The 21011-nt window shown below is 38.6% G+C and overlaps 2 long non-coding RNA genes across 4 annotated transcripts in view; one reads left to right on the top strand and one right to left on the bottom strand.

The window, feature by feature from the left end:
* LOC103880637 overlaps positions 1 to 21011 on the top strand; it is a 909354-nt gene that overhangs the window by 324770 nt on the left and 563573 nt on the right. The gene's annotated exons all lie outside the window — the stretch shown is intronic.
* Positions 12279 to 21011, bottom strand: part of LOC116271985 — a 625684-nt gene continuing 616951 nt past the window's right edge. Inside the window, exon 3 of the long non-coding RNA XR_004180714.1 lies at positions 12279 to 14939. This is a non-coding gene — a long non-coding RNA (uncharacterized LOC116271985). The remainder of the gene's footprint in view (positions 14940 to 21011) is intronic.

Below are 21011 nucleotides of genomic sequence, written 5' to 3'. Positions count from 1 at the left end.
ATAGATGCAATAAAATGATAAAGGGGATGATATCACCACCAACCCACAGAAATACAAACTACCATCAGAGAATACTATAAACACCTCTACACAAATAAACCAGAAAACCTAGAAGAAATGGATAAATTCCTGGACACATACACTCTCACAAGACTAAACCAGGAAGAAGTTGAATCCCTGAATAGACCAATAACAGGCTCTGAAACTGAGGCAATAATTAATAGCCTACCAACCAAAAAAGTCCAGGACCAGACGGATTCACAGCCAAATTCTACCAGAGATACAAGGAGGAGCTGTACTATTCCTTCTGAAACTATTCCAATCAATAGAAAAAGAGGGAATGCTCCCTAACTCATTTTATGAGGCCAACATGATCCTGATACCAAAGCCTGGCAGAGACACAACAAAAAAAGAGAATTTTAGACCAATATCCCCGATGAACATCGATGCAAAAATCCTCAATAAAATACTGGCAAACGGAATCCAGCAGCACATCAAAAAGCTTATCCACCATGATCGAGTGGGTTTCATCCCTGGGATGCAAGGCCGGTTCAACATACACAAATCAATAAATGTAATCCAGCATATAAACAGAACCAAAGACAAAAACCACATGATTATCTCAATAGATGCAGAAAAGGCCTTTGACAAAATTCAACAGCCCTTCATGCTAAAAACTCTCACTAAATTCGGTATTGAAGGAATGTATCTCAAAATAATAAGAGCTATAATTGTGACAAACCCACAGCCAATATTATACTGAGTGGGCAGAAACTGGAAGCATTCCCTTTGAAAACCGGCACAAGACAGGGACACCCTCTCTCACCACTCCTATTCAACATAGTGTTGGAAGTTCTGGCAAGGGCAATCAGACAGGAGAAGGAAAAAAAGGGTATTCGATTAGGAAAAGAGGAAGTCAAATTGTCCCTGTTTGCAGATGACATGATTGTACATTTAGAAACCCCATCATCTCAGCCCAAAGTCTCCTTAAGCTGATAAGCAATTTCAGCAAAGTCTCAGGATACAATATCAATGTGCAAAAATCACAAGCATTCTTATACACCAATAACAGACAAACAGAGAGCCAAATCATGAGTGAACTCCCATTACAACTGCTTCAAAGTGAACAAAATACCTAGGAATCCAACTTACAAGGGATGTGAAAGACCTCTTCAAGGAGAACTACAAACCACTGCTCAAAGAAATAAGAGAGGACACAAACAAATGGAAGAACATCCCATGCTCATGGATAGGAAGAATCAATATCATGAAAATGGCCATACTGCCCAAGGTAATTTATAGATTCAATGCCATCCCCATTAAACTACCAATGACTTTCTTCACAGAATTGGAAAAAACTACTTTAAAGTTCATATGGAACTCAAAAAGAGCCTGTATTGCCAAGACAATCCTAAGCCAAAATAACAAAGCTGGAGGCATCATGCTACCTGACTTCAAACTATACTACAAGGCTACAGTAACCAAAACAGCATGGGACTGGTACCAAAACAGAGATATAGACCAATGGAACAGAACAGAGCCCTCAGAAATAACACCACACATCTACAGCCATCTGATCTTTGACAAACCTGACAAAAACAAGAGATGGGAAAAGGATTCCCTATTTAATAAATGGTGCTGGGAAAACTGGCTAGCCATATGTAGAAAGCTAAAACTAGATCCCTTCCTTACACCTTATACAAAAATTAATTCAAGATAGATTAGAGACTTAAATATTAGACTTAAAACCATAAAAACCCTAGAAGAAAACCTAGGCAGTATCATTCAGGACATAGGCATGGGCAAAACACCAAAAGCAATGGCAACAAAAGCCAAAACTGACAAATGGGACCTAATTAAACTAAAGAGCTTCTGCACAGCAAAAGAAACTACCATTAGAGTGAACAGGCATCCTACAGAAAGGGAGAAAATTTTTGCAAGCTACTCATCTGACAAAGGGCTAATATCCAGAACCTACAAAGAACTCAGAAAAATTTACAAGAAAAAAACAAACAACCCCATCAACAAATGGGTGAAGGATATGAACAGACACTTCTCAAAAGACGACATTTATGCAGGCAACAGACACATGAAAAAATGCTCATCATCACTTGCCATCAGAGAAATGCAAATCAAAAGCACAATGAGATACCATCTCACACCAGTTAGAATGGCAACCATTAAAAAGTCAGGAAACAACAGGTGCTGGAGAGGATGTGGAGAAATAAGAACACTTTTACATGTTGGTGGGACTGTAAACTGGTTCAACCATTGTGGAAGACAGTGTGGCGATTCCTGAAGGATCTAGAACTAGAAATACCATTTGACCCAGCCATCCCATTACTGGGATATACCCAAAGGATTATAAATCATGCTGCTATAAAGACATATGCACACATATGTTTATTGCAGCACTATTCACAATAGCAATGACTTGGAACCAACCCAAATGTCCAGCAATGACAGACTGGATTAAGAAAATGTGGTATATATACACCATGGAATACTATGCAGCCATAAAAAAGGATGAGTTCATGTCCTTTGTAGGGACATGGATGCAGCTGGAAACCATCATTCTCAGCAAACAATTGCAAGAACAGAAAACCAAACACTGCATGTTCTCACTCATAGGTGGGAATTGAACAATGAGAACGCTTGGACACAGGAAGAGGAACATTACACACTTGGGCCTGTTGTGGGGTGGGGGAGGAGGGAGGGATAGCATTCGGAGACATACCTAATGTAAATGACGAGTTAATGGGTGCAGCACACCAACATGGCACATGTATACATATGTAACAAACCTGCACGTTGTGCACATGTACCCTAGAACTTAAAGTGTAATAAAAAATAAATTAATTAATAAAAAAAGAAAGTTTTGATTTAGACTGCCTATGTGGCCTCCAGGAGTAGATGTCTGGAGGCTGCGTATTATCATACAGATTTAGGGCTTAGCCGTAGTGGTAAGGGAAACGGGGATGTTAAAGACCCCACCTACTCTATTTGCTGGAATAAACATGGAAATGAATCAACCATGTAAACAAACAAACAGAAAGTCATAAAGGTATTCTAAAAATAAAAGTGAACATTTATGTCATCTTAGTGTAAGGGTGAATTTCAAAGCATAATACGAAAAGCAGATGTCATAAAGAAAAGACTTGAAAAAGCAATTCCTTCTACACTCATTAAAAACATCTATTGGTCAAAACATATTTAAACATCAAATTGTAAATGTCAACATGGAGGAAATATTTTCAAATTATGACACCAATATTCATAGTACAAAATGAGCTTTGTAAGTCAAGAAAAAGAAAACTAACACTGTACTATAGGGTATTTATTAAAGAAATATAAATATATGAATGTAAGTCCAACTTCATTGTAAATTAAAGAAATGCAAATAAAATATAGAAATGTGTGTATATATGTATATATATATAATTCCATATAAAGAATATTTTTGTAAAATAATAAACACATGCCATATATTTAGAAAGAAGCTCTAGAGAATATGTAACAAAATATTAACAGTGGTTGTAATCATTTTATCCAAACATTATTATAATACTAAATATAATGTAAGTAGGAAAATTCTGGTAACTCCTCTTCCATTTATTATTGTCTATAATGAGCATACATTCATGGTTTCATTTCAGAAAGTAATTTTATTTTTTTGGTAGAGACAAAGTCTCACTCTGTCACCCAGGCTGGATTGTGGCCTTGACTTCCTTGGCTCAAGTGATCCTCCTACCTTAGCCTCTCAAGTAGCTGGGACTACAGCTGCTCACCACCATTCCTTGCTAATTTTTTAATTTTCTGTAAACATGGGATCTTGCTATGTTGCCCAGGCTGATCTTGAACTACTGACTAGACCAATCCCCTTGCCTCAGCCTCCAGAAGTGGTGGGACTACAGGCGTGAGTCACCACACCCAGCCCTCAGAGAGTATTTTAAAGGATTTTTTATCATGTCAGTGGGCATGATACTGTTCTTTTTACCTCACCTTAACTGCCCTTTGGATACAAAATGATTCATGTGCCCACGTGACACAACAGAAGATAGGAAGCAGTGAAACTGAGGAGAGGAATGAAAGTCAGAAACAAAGCTATGCAGTTGTCCAGGACTTCTGTCAATCATAGATATGAGAACCAAGAATGCGTAAAAGGAATCAAGGAGGAACCATGCATTATTTTATTTATATTATGCAAAATAGGTTAAAATCAGGACGATGAGGTAATTTGCAAACCTTTGCACATCAGGGAATCCCTAATTCCTTTCATGCATTCTTGACTCTCATATCTATGATTGAGATACCATGGCTCATGGCACGCCAACAGTGATCAAGTAAAGGAGACAAGTATATTAGAAGACAGTTAGCTTATAGAGATTGATTTAGGGAAAAACAGGGAGAATAAAGAAGTAATATCCAAAAGAATGACAAAGTGTGGGTTGGAGATGTGTTCAATTGAGTGTAGTTGATGAAAGAAAAAATTAGGGAAACCATAGCATCTAGTGGAATTCTGCTAAAACCCTTCCATTATAAAGTTCTGATACCAGCATATACCTCTTCTATTAAGAATTCAGCTACAGCTAATGAAATATGACTCAGCCTTAAAAAGGAAGGAAATTCTGACACAGATTACAACATGGATAAACCTTGAGCACATTATGCTAAGTGAAATAAACCAGATACAGAGCAAATACTGTATGATTTCACTTACATGAGGCACCTAGAATAGTCAAATCCATACAGACAGAAAGTGGATGGCCATTGCCAGGGACTGGCAGGAGAGAGGAATGAGGAGTTATTGTTTAACAGGTACAGAGTTTCAGTTTTGCAAGATGAAAAAAGTTCTGGAGAAGGATGGTGGTGATGCTTGTACAACAATGTGAATATCCTTAGTGCCACTGAACTCACTTAAAAATGGTTAAAATGGTCAATTTTTTGTTATGTGCATTTTACTACAATAAAAAAATAAGGTAGAGAATATGAAGTCAAAAAGCATGAAAGAGTTTTCTACCAGAGCAGTTTTAGATATGATTGGAGTTCTCAACCAAGCTATTCCAAAGAAGGCAAGGTTATCTGTGATGAAGTTAACATATGACTTTTTGTATTAGTCTGTTCTCATGCTACTAATAAAGACATAACAGAGACTGGGTAATTTATAAAGAAAAAGAGGTTTAGTGGACTCAGTTCCATATGGCTGGGGAAGCCTCAAAATTATGGCAGAAGGCAAAGGAGGAGAAAGGCACATCTTACATGGTGGCAGGCAAAAGCCTGTGCAGGAGAACTCCCATTTATAAAACCATCAGATATTGCAAGACTTATTCACTACCACAAGAACAGTATGGGAGAAACTACTCCCATAATTCAATCATCTCCACTTTGCCCCACCCTTGACACATGGGGATTAGTACAATTCGAGGTAAGATTTGAGTGGGGACACAGCCAAACCATATCACTTTTAAACATAATCTTATTTAAATAATCAATTACAAATTTATTGAAAACATAAGGCAGTGACCCCATAATAACACTGCTGAAGGAGACCCATAAAGTTTTAATTACACTCAATTATCATTTCTATTGAGCCAACAGGTTCAAATAAAAGGGTATGGGGGTGCAAGAGACACTTGATCTGAGGAACCATGCATTATTTTATACGTATTATACAAAATAGGTTAAAATAAGGATGATGAGGTAATTTGAAAACCTTTGGAAATCAATCTGTATATGATTGTCTTTTTAAATGTCTCTTTGGATCATGATACTCTTTGACATATTTTACTCTCTGAGAAGAGAAAGGTATTTCCAACACTCTAAATGCTGTATTTCACTGATGAACTGTCCCATCCAATACTCTGAATCTTCAATTGCCCTGAAATCCATATTTGGTAGAAAACTGGGCAACATGAGTTTTCCCATTGCAGTCTTTATGTGACTACTAGGCATGCCACAAATGGCTTCCATGTTAGTGCCAGCATCTAGATGAGGCAAACACAGTGGCACCTGAAAACTCAGAGATGCTAGCAATCACGGAGCCCCTAGAGGTGTTATAGCTCTTTCTCAGGGAGTCACGAGGTCCAAGCCCTGAAAAAATGTGGCAGCTCTTCACTTCTGTAGCCTGGCAAGCGAGAGCATGTTACAGCTCTCTTTCTCCTGTAGTCTGGCAAGCAGGAGCATATTACAGCTCTTTTATTCCCATTGCCCACAGCTTGGTGAGCTGGCCAGGAACATCACAACTCTTTCATTCCCACCACCTGCATGTCAGTGAGTTTCAGGTTCTTGTCCCACAACTGAGAGGAATAAGGTGCATGGACACTAGCGAGTGAATAAGACAGAGAAGAATTTTATTGAGTGACAGAAGGAATGCTTTCACCTGTGAGAGGAGAACCTGAAAGCAGGTTGCCATCTGTGAGGCTGATTCTGGGTTTTTATGGACCTAGAATGCAGGAGAAGTGTGCTGATTGATCCATTGGTGGGTTTGGCAAAAGCACCATTCAATTGGTTAAAAGGCATTATCCAGAAGGAAACAATTAAGAGAGAGAGGGTAACATGGGGATAGAAGTTGCTCCAGTCATGGACTCTATCCAGAACCAGAGAAGCTCAGTTTTCAGGTTTAAACTATCTTTGGCTTGAAGGTCGGGTCTTACCTGTCCCTGTCTGCCTAGGAATTTTTCTGTCTCCTGCCACTATCATCATCATACTATCCCCACTCCATATGCATACTTTTACCCTTCAGTGTGACTAAACAAAAGGATTCAAACAAAATATAAATACATTTCTCCAAAAGTCTGTTCATTTTACCTATACATACAACATTATCTGTAGCAGATAAAAATACACCATCTGATAAGAACATAGAATGGTGGCAGAAATGATTTTAGATTTGTTCTGCACACCCTTTGTTTTCTCACTGGGGAAGACAAGGCCATAGAGCTGAACCAACTGGCCAAGTTAGCCAAGATTCTGTGAATCCCAACATTAAATTCTGTGCATATTGCTATAATGGTTTTTATTGTGGATTTCATGCATGCATGCCCTATAATATAACAAGTTTGTTGAGTATGTGGCTTACTTGGTTTGTGCCATAGTAGTGTCTTATTTAAAGAAGTAAAATCCAAGCACAAAAACTTACTAAAAAAGAATTCTATTCTTTATCTGTGTCTCTCTAAGAATATTTAAAAGAATTCAATTTGTGGTGTTTTGGAACACTTTTATTTCTTTAATTGTCTCATCCCATATTCTGAGACCTTTCTTTCACCATGCCTTCCAATCATCCCTTCTGTCTCACATAGTGTTTAAATGCTATTCTCTCTTCCCAACTCACACGTCTACTGAAGCAGAGCACACATTTTTACTGAAGTCATACTGGAACATTTTTGGATTAGTTTTACTCTTATTGGGTCGCTATTTTCCAGTCTAAAGCTTAAAATAGGCTTCCCTGGCTTTACTGATCTTCTCCTGCTTTTAAATTACGTATTATACAAGGTAAGGTGAGAAAAGATGGGCTAAATTAAGCAAACTAACAGCTCTCTAAATGATTGGTCTAAAGGATGTCCAGAATGGACCAACACACTAGTGTTGGAAGTTTTAGATTTCAGACTCTTTTGCCCTGACATGATTATCAATGAGTTGCATGCAAGGACACGAGATATCAGGAGCTTTCATGTCATCTGAGACATCACAAGCATCTCAGCAGAATGAGTCAGGTTTTAAATAGCTTCCTGCCAGCTAGAATAACGACCAAGTCATAAGGTCCACTAGGAAAAGATTGAAGACATATTCAAAAACAAATACAAGATAGCCTGAAACCAGGAAAGAAAACTTTGCAGTGCAATGAGAAGTACCTTTTGACCCCTGGGACCTTAAGGACTGAATACCAGAGGTCAAGCAGGAAATGCTATGCGGAGATTGTCCTCCAGCTGCTGGGACAGCAAGCCAGGCTGTTAGGGGTAAAGCTTGAACAAACATAAGCAGTGCCAAGCTGAGTTCATCTCAGAAAAGAAGGGTTATGTCTTTGTTTAGAGGCAAAGCAAAAGCACTTGGGGCCTAGATGCTCACAAATATCACTGACCAAAGTATATTTTAGCTCTATGTCAGTTGAAGTTAAGATCAGAAACAACCACTGCTACTCTGTAAACTTTTTTTTTTCTTTCTCGCTCTTTGGGGAGAATTTCACGTTTACCCTTAGTTGTCTGATAAAAACTCTGTTTGAACATTTACAATCTTGTCTCACATCAACTCGTCAGGATCCAAAAGATATCGACAGATGGGAATTACGAATCCACTCTCCCAAGATGAATGATGATTGTATGAAAGTTGCAGGCTTTGCTCAGGTGGCTTGAAAATAACTGATAAAAAAAGACTGTGAATCTTTAGCACAGAATAAAGAAAAATAAAAAGCAACTCAAGTATGTTATTATTTAATACACAGAAAATTAAAAGTGTCTACAAAAATAGCTGAGATAAGATTTCAGGCTTAATTCCTAGAGGTTAGTGTTGACCAAGTTCCATTCTGTGCAGGTTGGAATGCATCTGGGAGTATTGGAATTAATCACTTGGAGAAGAGCCCAGGCATACTTGAACACATTCCAGAGAGGATGACCATGGTGTGTTGAAGTAGCTGAATATGAATGATGATATTGAAGCATCTGAGAATTTTGATCTTGGAGAAGAAAGATTGGGGAAAATATAGAGAAGCCTGTAGGAGATGTGATTTTGTATCTGAAGATCAACCATGTAGGAAAAAAAGTTAGATGGTGCCATGATTTGGATATTTGACTCTTCCAATCCTCATGTTAAAATTTCATCCCCAGTGTTGGAGGTGGGGCCTCATGGGAGGTATTTAGATCATGGGAACAGATCCTTCATGAATAGATTAATGCCCTAGCTGAGGGAAGAGATAAGTGAGTTCTCACTCTGTTCGTTTCCACAAGAGCTGGTTGTTAAAAAAGACTGGCACCTCTTGCCTCTGGCTCTCTTGCTTCCTCTCTTGCCATGTGATGTCTGCACACACCAGCTCCCTTTTACCTTCTACCATGAGGATAAGCAGTCTGTGGCCCTTGCCAGATGCAGATGCCAAAACTTGAACTTTTCCAGACATCAGAATTGTGAGCCAAATAAACATTTTTCTTTATATATTACCCAGCCTCAGATACTTCTTCATAGCAACACAAAATGGACTAAGACAGATGGCCTGATGAGGTGGAAAAGATCTTCCCCACTAGGCTTTGAGATAACAGAGCAGCTTCTTAGAAGGAAGAGGGATGTGTCAGTGGTCCCCAAGACCATGCCCACATTCAATGATTTGGTAAGACTCACAGGACTCAGAAGTTGTTATACTACTCATACTTACAGTTTGTGATAGTGAAAGGACACAAACAAAATCAGCACAGGGGAAAAGATGGATGGGCAAAGTGCAAGGGAAAGTAGACACAGGCTTCCAATGTGCAAGGGAAACTAGGCACACTTCCAAGTGTGTCCTCCCAGTGGGTGCACTTAATACCTCTGGCAAGGAGTTGTAATAATATATCCAAAGTATTGTCAATTGGGAAAGTTCACTCAAACCTTGGAGTACAGAGTTTTTATTGGAGGTCAGACACAAAAGCACATAGTCAAACACGATTTTTGAATCTCTAGACTCTTAGAAGGAAACAAAAAGTGTTTACCACAAGGCACACCGCTTGCATGCACTATTTACACAATCTTGTATGCATAGTTCAAGACACTCCCCCACCCAAAGCATGAAAAGCCCTCTAATCAATGGGAACATTCTAAGCACTTAAATCACAGGAAACTAACCAAGGCCCATCACTAAAGTGGGATTTCTTGGGAATGTGCAGGGTTTGAGCAACCCAGGCCTGCTGTGTTAAGTCTTTCCTGTACAGGGGACAAGGCTGGTGAGTCCATGGTGGAGGTTTTGTGAAAACTGGCTCCTCTTGCCTGCAGCCACTATTTTGTTTTGTTTTGTTTTTGTTTTTGTTTTTGTTTTGTTTGACATGGAGTCTTGCTCTGTCTCCCAGGCTGGAGTTCAGTGGCAAAATCTCAACTCACTGCAACCTCCGCCTCCCGGGTTCAAGCGATTCTCCTACCTCAGCCTCCCAAGTAGCTGGGATTACAGGTGTGCACCACCACAGCCAACTAATGTTTGTATTTTTAGTAGAGATGGGGTTTCGCCATGTTGGTGAGGCTGGTCTCCAACTCCTGACCCCAGGCGATCCGCCCACCTTGGCCTCCCAAAGTGCTGGGATGACGGGCTTGAGTCACTGTGCCTGGACTGCCTGCAGCCTTCTTTTGTATGGTTCTTTGTGCAAAAGCCAGGGGAATTGGAGAGAGATTCATTTTGATTTAAAAATCCTTGCTCTGTCCTTGCTCTATGAATTTGAAATAAGATACTTTACTTTGGTGAATCTTTATTTTTAATTAGAGAGAGAGAGAGAGAGGAGAAGAGAAAGCACGCACGGAGGTCAGATGCCTCCAGCCAAAGGAGGTGAGGCATAGAGATCTGTTACCACTAAGGAAGGTATCTGAATCACGTGGCACCAAATATGTCACTGATGGAAGGTATCCAAGTTACTGGTGGCAAATCCATATGGATCTGCAGCAACCTCAATTCTTGCCTTCTCAGAAGAAAGAATTCAACAGAGGGGCATACGGCAGGAAAAAGATGGAGGAAACTTTCAGAGCAGGAGTGGAAGTTTATTAAAAAGCTTTAGAACAGTAAGGAAAGAAAAGAAAGGAAGGAAAGTACACTTGGAAGAGGGCCAAGCAGGTGACTTGAGAAACCAAGTGCACTACACTTTGGTGAATCATGAAAGAAATAGTTAACATTGTTTATAAAGTGTGCCTGGTAGATGTTATATGAAAACTTGTTTTCTTTTCCCCTGAGTTGGGGAAGGTGAGATTCCCGGTAAATCATCATATTTATTCCCTCACCCGTTCTAAAACTCCAATATGTACATGAAATATCTGGGGATCTCATTAAAATACAGATTATGATTTGGTAGATTTGGAGATGGGCCCCAAATTCTGTGATTTTAACAAGCTCCTGGATGATGTTGGTGCCACTGGTTCATGGACCACATGATGCCCAGGGGGTGGCAGCACTATGTCATGGGGGAAACTAGGGAGCAGGTTTAGTACACACTCATATTTATACCCCCTGACATCTTCTCTTGTTCCATTCCCTTCCCCTCAACCTAGTACAACTATCAAGAATAACCTGGCTTTCCAGTTAAAAGTGAAGATTCTGGGTCCCCACTGCACTGTCGTCCAATTCTGAGATGAAGCTTGGGAACATGCTGTTTTTGTTGTGTTTCTAAAGTGGAACCCTCTGTGATCTGATTTAGGTAGTGGAGACCCCAGGATCTCTATATGAAGGAGGCTGGGATCATCAATGTGATGGAAGGGAGGGCATGGATGCTGCTTAGAAGCTGTGTTTACATAGCAAGCACCTGGTTTCTGATGGCTCAGTGTATTAGTCTGTTCTCACACTGCTAATAAAGACATACCTGAGACTGGGTAATCTATAGAGAGAAAGAGGCTAAGTGGACTCACAGTTCCACATGACTGGGGAGGCCTCACAGGCCTAGCAGAAGGCAAAGGAGAAGAAAGGGCACATCTTACATGGTGACAGGCAAGAGAGCATGTGCAGGGGAACTCCCATTTATAAACCCATCAGAACTTGTGAGACTCATTCACTACCATGAGAACAGTATGAGGGGAATCACCCCCATGATTCAACAATCTCCACCTGGCCCCACCCTTGACACCTGGGGATTATTATAATTCAAGGTGAGATTTGGATGGGGACACAGCCAAACCATATCACTGAGATTGTGTATTTGTTTGGGTGACTCAGAGGGATGTGATGGAGATTTTTGTGTGGTCTAAATCCTTTTCAAGCCACCCCTCGGTGCAGTCACTGGAGGCAGGCCATCTGGGAACCACACTTCTCCTCACTCCAGGAAGGAACAAGGGACCAAGGGACCCTAGACAAGCTATTTTACTCTTTTAAGCCTAGTTTCTTTTATCAGTTGTAAGAGAGTAATAATGCTTACCTGGAATTGGATTTTATTTCTTTTTTATTTATTTATTTTTTAGAGACGAGGTCTTGCTCTGTCACCCAGGATGGGGTTCAGTAGTGCAATCACAGCTCATTGCAGCATTAAACTCCTGGGCTGAAGTGATCCTCCCACCTCAGCCTCCCAAAGAGCTGGGACTACAGACATGTACCACCACACCTGGCTGTTTTTAATTTTTTTTTTTTTTTTTAGAGATGTGGGTCTTGCTATGTTGCCCAGTCTAGTCTCAAATTCCTGGGCTAACACAATCCTTCTGCCTCAGCCTCCAAATATGCTGAGATTAAAGATGTGAGCCATACTGCCCAGCAAAAATGGAATGGGTTTTATAATCAAAGAGCTCAGAGGAGACACCCAGGAAATTCTATTTGTTCTTTTTATTGGTTCTCTTATACCTGATTGGAGTAGGGACTTCACATTGAAACTAATGTAAATGTGTTTGACATATTACTCTGTCTGTTCTCTTTCTCTCATTCAAGAATGATGCCAGGAGGATTAATAGGTGGAAGTAATACGAGCTCTGGTTTCATGGTCATGTCATTCGTTCTCCCAGCAGCTTGCATAGTGCAGCCATCAGAAGTGGTGAGGAGAATGCTCTGGAGCTGTGCACACCTAGGATGGAAAAGCTCTGTCTAGATTTCTCATTACAAGGTTACCTGCCCCTCCAATATTAAAGGGAGCATTGGCAGGAATCCTGAAATGGAAAGGTACTTGGAAGTTCCAATCTCAGATCTTCCTTTGCTTGTACAGAGAAAGAGACTGAGATCAGGAAAAGTTTGATGATGACGTCTGTCAGTATTAGGAATACAAACCTATCCTCTTTGCTCTCACACAATTATTTTATCCACTGCACCATTCTGCTTCCCTACAAATAGGAGCAAATTAGCTTCCACCAAAAGAGTACACCCTGTGGGGAAATGACTTGAAGGTCAATAATACGTATTTGTATTGACTTAAAGAATAGTCAAGCTGCTAAAAGGGTCGATGTTAGTTTTCTTCCCTTGACATATTTATTAATAATTTAGGATATGGGGAAAATAAGATGCCTTCTGGAATTGATATTAGTTGTAAAGCATCGTATATCAGAGGAAAAGTGAAGTAAAGCCAAGAGACCAAAATGTTAGATTGTGAGATTAAAATAATGCTAGATATACCTTCAAACGGGCAAATGATGCATAGTGTGAGTATAAATAAGTGCCTGTATGCTGTTTTGCTTTTTATTGTAGTTTATGTTTATGGTTGGATTAAAGTGGTTATATTTTAATTGTCTTAAAAAACGATACCAGTTGTCCTCTATCCAAATGAACCTTGTCTATCAAAGTAGTCAACTTGTAAGGCCATGTGCTTATTCCAATGATGTTGGCACTACTTAAAACACTTTTTTAATGCCTAAGGCATTTTCTTTAAATATTCTTATTAATAGCAGATTTTTGTAGAGAATCTACTATGTTTGGTATGATGTAAAAAATCTTTAGGAGAAAGTGTGTGTCCCTATAAAGGTTGTGGAAGGTTGGGAAAATCATTTGGAGTAAAACAAAAGGAGTAGATTACTGAAAACATGACGATGTTTTCGAAAGCAATCCATGTATTCTAATGGAACAGTGCGATGATGTGATGCGAGAGAAGAGCTCATCTTCCAGACCTCTCCTGGTCACTCTACTTTAGTTTGAATGTGAAGCAGTTTTAAAGGCAGATGTACTCCGAACTGCGTTCAACAAACATTTAGTCAGCAGTCTTGTTGCAATGATGCCTCCATTCTCTCCATTGGTTAAAGAAGTATGTGGGCAGAAGTTGAGCTATTGCAAAGTTCAGTGATTGCTTCATGTGGAAGGTGGTGGTAGATGTGTCACACTGATGTGAAGACAGGCAGGGCATGGCCGAAGATCTGCCCATTTAATCTGGTGCTCCCCTCTCTTCTTGATGCAAAGAGGAAAAAGAGAGACTTTAGTCTCAAAGTCAAATCAGAGTGATGCGTGGAGATGGTTAAATGCGGTTTGCCTCTGTGATGCCACTGAGCTGCAACCCTGGTTTTCTATTCTTTGCTCAACACCAGAAGCTAAGGCTATGGGAAGGGATGCATCATGGCAGCTGTACATTGAGAATGAGCCCAGAGGATAGCTTTTTAGAAGCATCTGCTCTTCTTTATTTGAGAAACCCAGCACTTTCGAGTCGCTTGGATAAAGTATAGCTTTCTAAGGTGAGAAGAAACTTGAAAGGCAGTTCTGATATCTAATATGGAATTCTTATTATTGCATAGGTTCATTTCATATCGTTCTAGAAATTTATAGGTGCATTTCACGGTTCAAAAGTAGAAATGTCAGGAGAAAACATCAAAAAGAGAAATCCCATTTTACAGTGATTGGAGATCACAGGGTATAAGATGAAGGAAGGAAGTAGAAAAACATACCCTCACTCACCTGCCCGTAGTTGCTGCTTCCTGCTGGCTAGGGCGCCTTGGTTTGCATTGTATAAGACCTCTCTGCAAGAGTCTACACTTGTCTTCCTCACTATATGGTGGCCTCAGAGTTCCTTTACCAGGGGACAAGAGTGAAAGCTTCAAGGTTTCTTAAGATTGAATTCCCAGACTTCGCACAGCATTTCCTCTGCCACATTCTGTTAGTCAAAGTACATAACAAGGCTAGTCCCAGGTCAAGGGTATGGAAATAGACTCTGTGTCTTTATGGTGGACACAGGGAGGTGCCATTCATCAGACATTATTAGAAAGGCAATCTGCAACACTTCTTTCTGAATTTCCTCAAAGAGAACATGACTGGCGTCTTGATTTCTGAAATCCATGTCTTAAATCCTCAAGTAGCTCCTTTTGTGACACAGTTTCTATTTATTGAAAAGCTAAATCTGGAAGAAGGAAATAATAAAGGAAGATCTATAAAAACATTTATTCTTGAATATATATGTATGTATATATCACAAAAACTACAGGTTTTGATATTCTGCAGTTAAATTTGTTCATATGATTTTTCATTTAATTTACTTATTTAACATATTTCGATAAATAATACATGCACATGGCAGAAAATTCAAAGGTACAAAAGGGCATAAAGTAAGCCTTTTTTCTGTATCATTTCTCTCTACCACTCAGTTTCACCATAAGAAACCATATTGCCGTATTTGCAGAAAATTTGGATTTATATCATTTTATTCTAGTTAAATCAAATACTCAAGACTAAATAAGAAGGAGACCCATAGAGATGGGGAAGGGGGTATATTTATTTGATTACAACAAACTATGAAGTCATCAACTGACTGTGCCACTTTCTGCTGCCTCACAGATTAAAAACATAAATAACAGAAGGAGAAAGAAAAAATTGTGGAGATGTGTACAGATAAGAATTTAGGAAGCCCCACCAGTATCCATCCTCCTGACTTGAAAAATGCCCAGCAGGGTGACAGTGGGGAGGATGATTAATTATCACTCTGGCATCCCCAGCCATCAGAAAGAGCCCTTTTTAAAGGACCTATAAAATATTAATAAGGTTCACAAGTTTATTTAGCTAATGTGGGATGCCAATACATTGTATCACCATTAGTTTTTGTCTGTGATGCTACAATGTGACTTATAAGGCAAACGTGACTACTGTTAAGACTTAGGAAATAGGTATGAGCTTGGTGGCAGGCAGGAAAGGTTACTGAGAAGATGATAGTATTTGCAATTCAGTTCAGTAGCATACTTGATGCAGAAGCCAAGTTGTGGAGAGTTGAGCAGTAATAGTTCAAGGACAAGTAATAGACAACTCCGTTAATAAGTTTATCTGTGAAGGAAAGAATAATAGCTACAGAAAGTCATCCAATCACATAAGTGATATTTTAATAAGAAAGACTTGAACATCAGCCTTACATATTGCTATAGGCCAACTTACTGTTGGGGTAGAGCAAGCTTTCTAGAGAGTCACATACATATGCCACCCCATCTTTAGCAGACACCTCATGCTCCCAAGATCTGGATCAGAGATGACAGGGGAGGAACTAAGAACTTTGGCTTGCATTTACTGAATGTTTGCTACATGCTAGACCTTGTCTTGTCTAATTTACACAAATTATGCCATTGCAACTTCACAGCAATCCAGCTGTGTACCATTGTTGTACCTGCCCTACAGGCGAAGAAACTAAGGTCTACAGAGGTTAAAAAATTTCCTGAAAGCCACTCAACTAAACCATGACAAGGCTAATATCAGACCCTGAGTAGCCTGATGACAGAAGTCACCATGCTATACACCACCCCTGACTGAGCCCCACACAAAAGAACGTCAAAACGTGCAGGGATATTTGACCGTATCAACCAATCTTGTTGTAGCCATAAAGTCCATGGATATAGAGGTTGGGCCCAAGTGTTCTCCTTTGTCTCTCCGGTTCCCTCTCACTTACATATTTCATTGTGAATACAATTAACCTTCTTATCATCAGACAAAGCTCTTAAAGATTCCAGAGATTACTCAATAGTGCAACTTACTCTGAACACAACACAGATTTGTCCAGTCCATGGTGACTGAAAAGACTAAATAAGATAAATTTGTTCTCTTCAATGTGAGAGGCATGTCTGTAGCAGTGAGAAGTCAGGTAGGTGTGATAATTAAATTTTACGAGTCAATTTGTCTAGGCTATCATAGCCAAACACCAATCTAGATATTGCTGCGAAAGTATGTTGTAGATGGGATTAACATTCCCTATCACTTGACATCAGGGAGTTGACCCTCACGACATGATGGTCTACACCCAATCCCTTGAAGACCTTAAGAGCTGAAACAGGTTTCCCAGAGTAAAGAAACTCAGCCTCAAGAAATTCAAGACAGTAACATAGAAATCCTGAGTTTCCAGCATATTGCCTCTTCTAATTATTTTAGACTTGCCAGTCCTCACCATCATGTGAACCAATTCCTTACAAGTAAATGTCGTCAGTGGATACATATAGAAAGACAGGAATGTACATCTGCATGTGTATTTGTCTATCTATCTATCTATCCATCATCTACCTATCTGTCAATCATTTCTCATCTATCTCTTGCTATTTATCATCTATCCATGTTTATCTATCTATCTATCTATCTATCTATCTATCATCTACCTATCATTTACCTGTCAATCATTTGTCATCTATCACTTGCTATTTATCATCTACCTATCCATGTCTATCTACTGATCTATCTATAATCTACCTATCATCTGCCTATCTGTCAATCATTTGTCATCTCTCTTTAGCTATTTGTCATCTACTTAGCTCTATCTATCTATCTATCTATCTGTCATCTATCTTTCAATCATCTATATATCTATCTGTCTATGTCATTATCTATCTATCCTATTGGTTTTGTTTCTCTGGAAAACTCTGACCAATGCAGTCAGTGTGAAGGGACAGATCAGTATGACTGATAGCTCACAGGTAAAACTTATATTTCTGAAACCAGCTTTCTTTCACACTGACTGTTACTTGATTACTCACACCTAGGGCTTCTATCTGGATTTGTTCACAGTGTTTCCTTTATCTTCAGTCGCTCTTCTCTTTTTTCAGTGTTTTTCATCTTCATCAACATCGATTTCTTTTTGTCTCCTGGTGGGTTTTCTTTCTTCCTGATATGGTTTGGCTGTGTCCCCACCCAATTCTCATCTTGAATTGTAACTCCCATAATTCCCACATGTTGTTGGAGGGACCCAGTGGGAGGTAATTGAATCGTCAGGGCAGGTGTTTCCCATGCTGTTCTGGTGCTAGTGAATAAGTCTCACGAGATCTGATGGTTTTATGTAGGAGAGTTCCCCTGAACATGCTCTCTTGCCTGCCACCATGTAAGATGTGACTTTGCTCCTCATTCACCTTCTGCCATGATTGTGAGGCCTCCCCAGCCATGTGGAACTGTGGAACTTTATAAATTATGTAGTCTGTGGTATGTCTTTATTAGCAGCATGAGGACAGACTAATACACTTCCCTAAAGTTTCATTGGCACTTTGATGTTCTTTTAAGTGTTTTATCAGGCTTATCCAAATTTATAGTTCCTAAAATTTTAACTTTTGATGAAGGAAATACATGGTCAGAAATATAACATTCTTATAAGAATCACTACCTACCAGTCACTTTAATATATCAATGAAGAAGCATTGTTTCCTATTATTCAGGAGGTGAATAACATGTTTTGGCTACAACAAATTCATGTGAAAATAATGTACAATCCAGTGAAATGAATTATTATGCAATTAATATCTGAATGCATTTGTATTTTTTTGGCTTACCACTTGTCTCTCAATCATCTAGCCATGCATGAATACTAACAGGCTTGTCTTATTTATAATAGGAACACCTAATCATTGTGTTATTCTAAATTTTTATTTGTATTTCCGGATTATAAACCCAACTGCTAATTTAGATTGTTGTTTAGAAAAGCAACATAGCTCTTTTATTTTATCAAAGGTCATTCAGTAAATTTAATATGTTTGATGCCAGAAAAAGAAATCTCTTTACACAAACATACCCTCTACAAGTTACAAGTTAAAAGCAATATTTGTTTATTTATAATAGCAAACAATAAACTTTTAATCTCTACTACTGTCTTACATTATTTTATGCAATATGCCATAGCTAAAAAAATCTTCTCTACTTTTTTCCTATCCAGTTAGTGAATACATTTTAAGTATTAAATGGAAGAATTAGATTCTTAGGAGAGACAGAACACATATAAAAAGATGTTAATATTTAATAATAAACGTTGAAAATATATTACAAAATAAAGTAAGAAATTTTATTATCTCCAAGAGTATCCTTTTTATAAATTATTTTTCTTGGTTTCTTGTGCTGTTTAAATTTTCTTGATTTCTTTGCAATGGTATTGCTCTGCAAATACCTGAATTATGTCGTATCTACAGATCCCATGAGTATGTAGCCATAGCAACGAACAGCACAGGTAATAGTTCTGATTTTATATGGATTCATGAGCCCTCGAAATTAGACCTTTCCCACTTTAAGAAAAAGGAAAGAAACATCTGAACCTATAAGAATTAGGTATATAGAATATTTTACATGCAATGCTCACATATACAAAATGAGTGGTTGGAAGTAAATGTGAGAATAAACAGTATGCAGTGGATGAAACATATATTCTAGTTTGAAAACTCAGAAGTGCACATTGAAAGAGAAAATCTATAAACCCAACTGCTTTACATTAGTGGAAAAAGTAGTCTGAAATATGCTACAATTTGCAGGTACATACACATTTATTACTTTAAGAACTTGCACAATATGTAAAGAGCTTTGCTTTACATGAGTAACATTTTGCTAAGTGATGTCTAAATCATCATGAATTCTCAGTTAGCTAGATCAGCAATAATGACATTTTATTGTAGGAGAGAAATATCCTAATGAATGTATCTTAATCTGGTATTTTCAGAAGTGGCTTTTCATCAGGTATAGAACCTGGATTAACTTATGATTTTGCCTACATTATACTTTGATTCTCAGAAAACTTTCCAGTATGATAGATAAAAATTATAAGGATCTGATGTAAACTTCTGAGGCTGTAACTTACATCCATTTTCTAAGGCAATACTTAAAACAAAAATTTTTAACAGCAATAAACTATTCTTGTGACCATCTCATTTTCCTCCTCAAAATTCACAACTTGTCTCCATTACTGCATGACTTTTTGTTTTGTTTTGTTTTTTAGAGACAGGGTCTTCCTCTATCACCCAGGCTGGAGTGCAGTGGAGGGATCACAGCTCACTGAAGGCTCAAACTACTGGGCTCAAGTGATCCCCCTCCCTAGTAACTGAAACTCAGCCTCCCTAGTAACTGAAACTACTGGTGCATGGCACCCTGCCTGACTAATTTTTTCTTTTTTTCTTTCTTTCTTTCTCTCTTTCTCTCTTTCTCTCTTTCTCTCTTTCTCTCTCTTTCTCTCTCTCTTTCTCTCTCTCTTTCTCTCTCTCTTTCTCTCTTTCTCTCTCTCTTTCTCTCTCTCTTTCTCTCTCTCTCTCTCTCTCTCTCTCTCTCTCTCTCTCTTTCTCTCTTTCTCTCTTTCTCTCTTTCTTTCTTTTTTTTACAAACAGGTTCTCACTACGTTGCTCAGACTGATCTCAAACTCCTTCCCTAAAGCGATCCACCCACCTCAGCCTCCCAAAGTGCTAGGATTACAGGCACGAGCCACCCACCCAGCCCTAAAGGACATTTAATTTTGGAAATCTTCCACCAATTCAATCCAGCCTAAATTATTTGTAGCACTCCTTCCTTTTGATCATCCATTACTTTTAAGTATCAAAATTCAACTCTCTTTGCTTCCTCATAGTTTTGTATATTACATCCCACTTTCTTTTTTTTTTTTTTTTTGATTCAAACTTTTTATCGACTTTTATTTTAGATTCAGGGGTACATGTGCAGGTTCGTTACATGAATATGTGGTGTGATGCTGATGTCTGAAGTATGATTGATCCCATCACCCAGGTAGTGAGCATAGTACCCAATGGAGAACTTTTAAATCTTGATCCCTCCCTCTTCCTAATAATTTCCGATGTGTATTGTTGTCATCTTTATGTCCACAAGTACTCAAAGTTCAGCTCCCACTTATAAGATATAACATGTGGCATTCAGTTTTCCTTTCCTGCACTAACTTGCTTAGGATTATGGCTCCATCTGCATCCGTGTTGCTGCAAAGGATATTTTATTCTTTTTATGACTGTGTAGTATTCCATGGTGTATATATAGCATATTTTCTTTTTTTATTTTATTTATTTATTTATTTATTTATTTATTTTTTATTATACTTTAAGTTCTAGGGTGCATGTGCACAATGTGCAGGTTTGTTACATATGTATACTTGTGCCATATACTTAGGTCTTTTCAAGCAAATTGACCAGGGGATCTCCTCAAACCTCTTTGCAGATGTCTCATCTTGCTCCTTTCCTTCCTGCTTCTATATTTGTCATTTAGAATT

This window comes from Papio anubis, chromosome X (genome assembly GCF_008728515.1).
Source record: "Papio anubis isolate 15944 chromosome X, Panubis1.0, whole genome shotgun sequence".
Classification (NCBI taxonomy): domain Eukaryota; kingdom Metazoa; phylum Chordata; class Mammalia; order Primates; family Cercopithecidae; genus Papio; species Papio anubis.
This window is presented reverse-complemented; position numbering and strand designations above follow the sequence as displayed.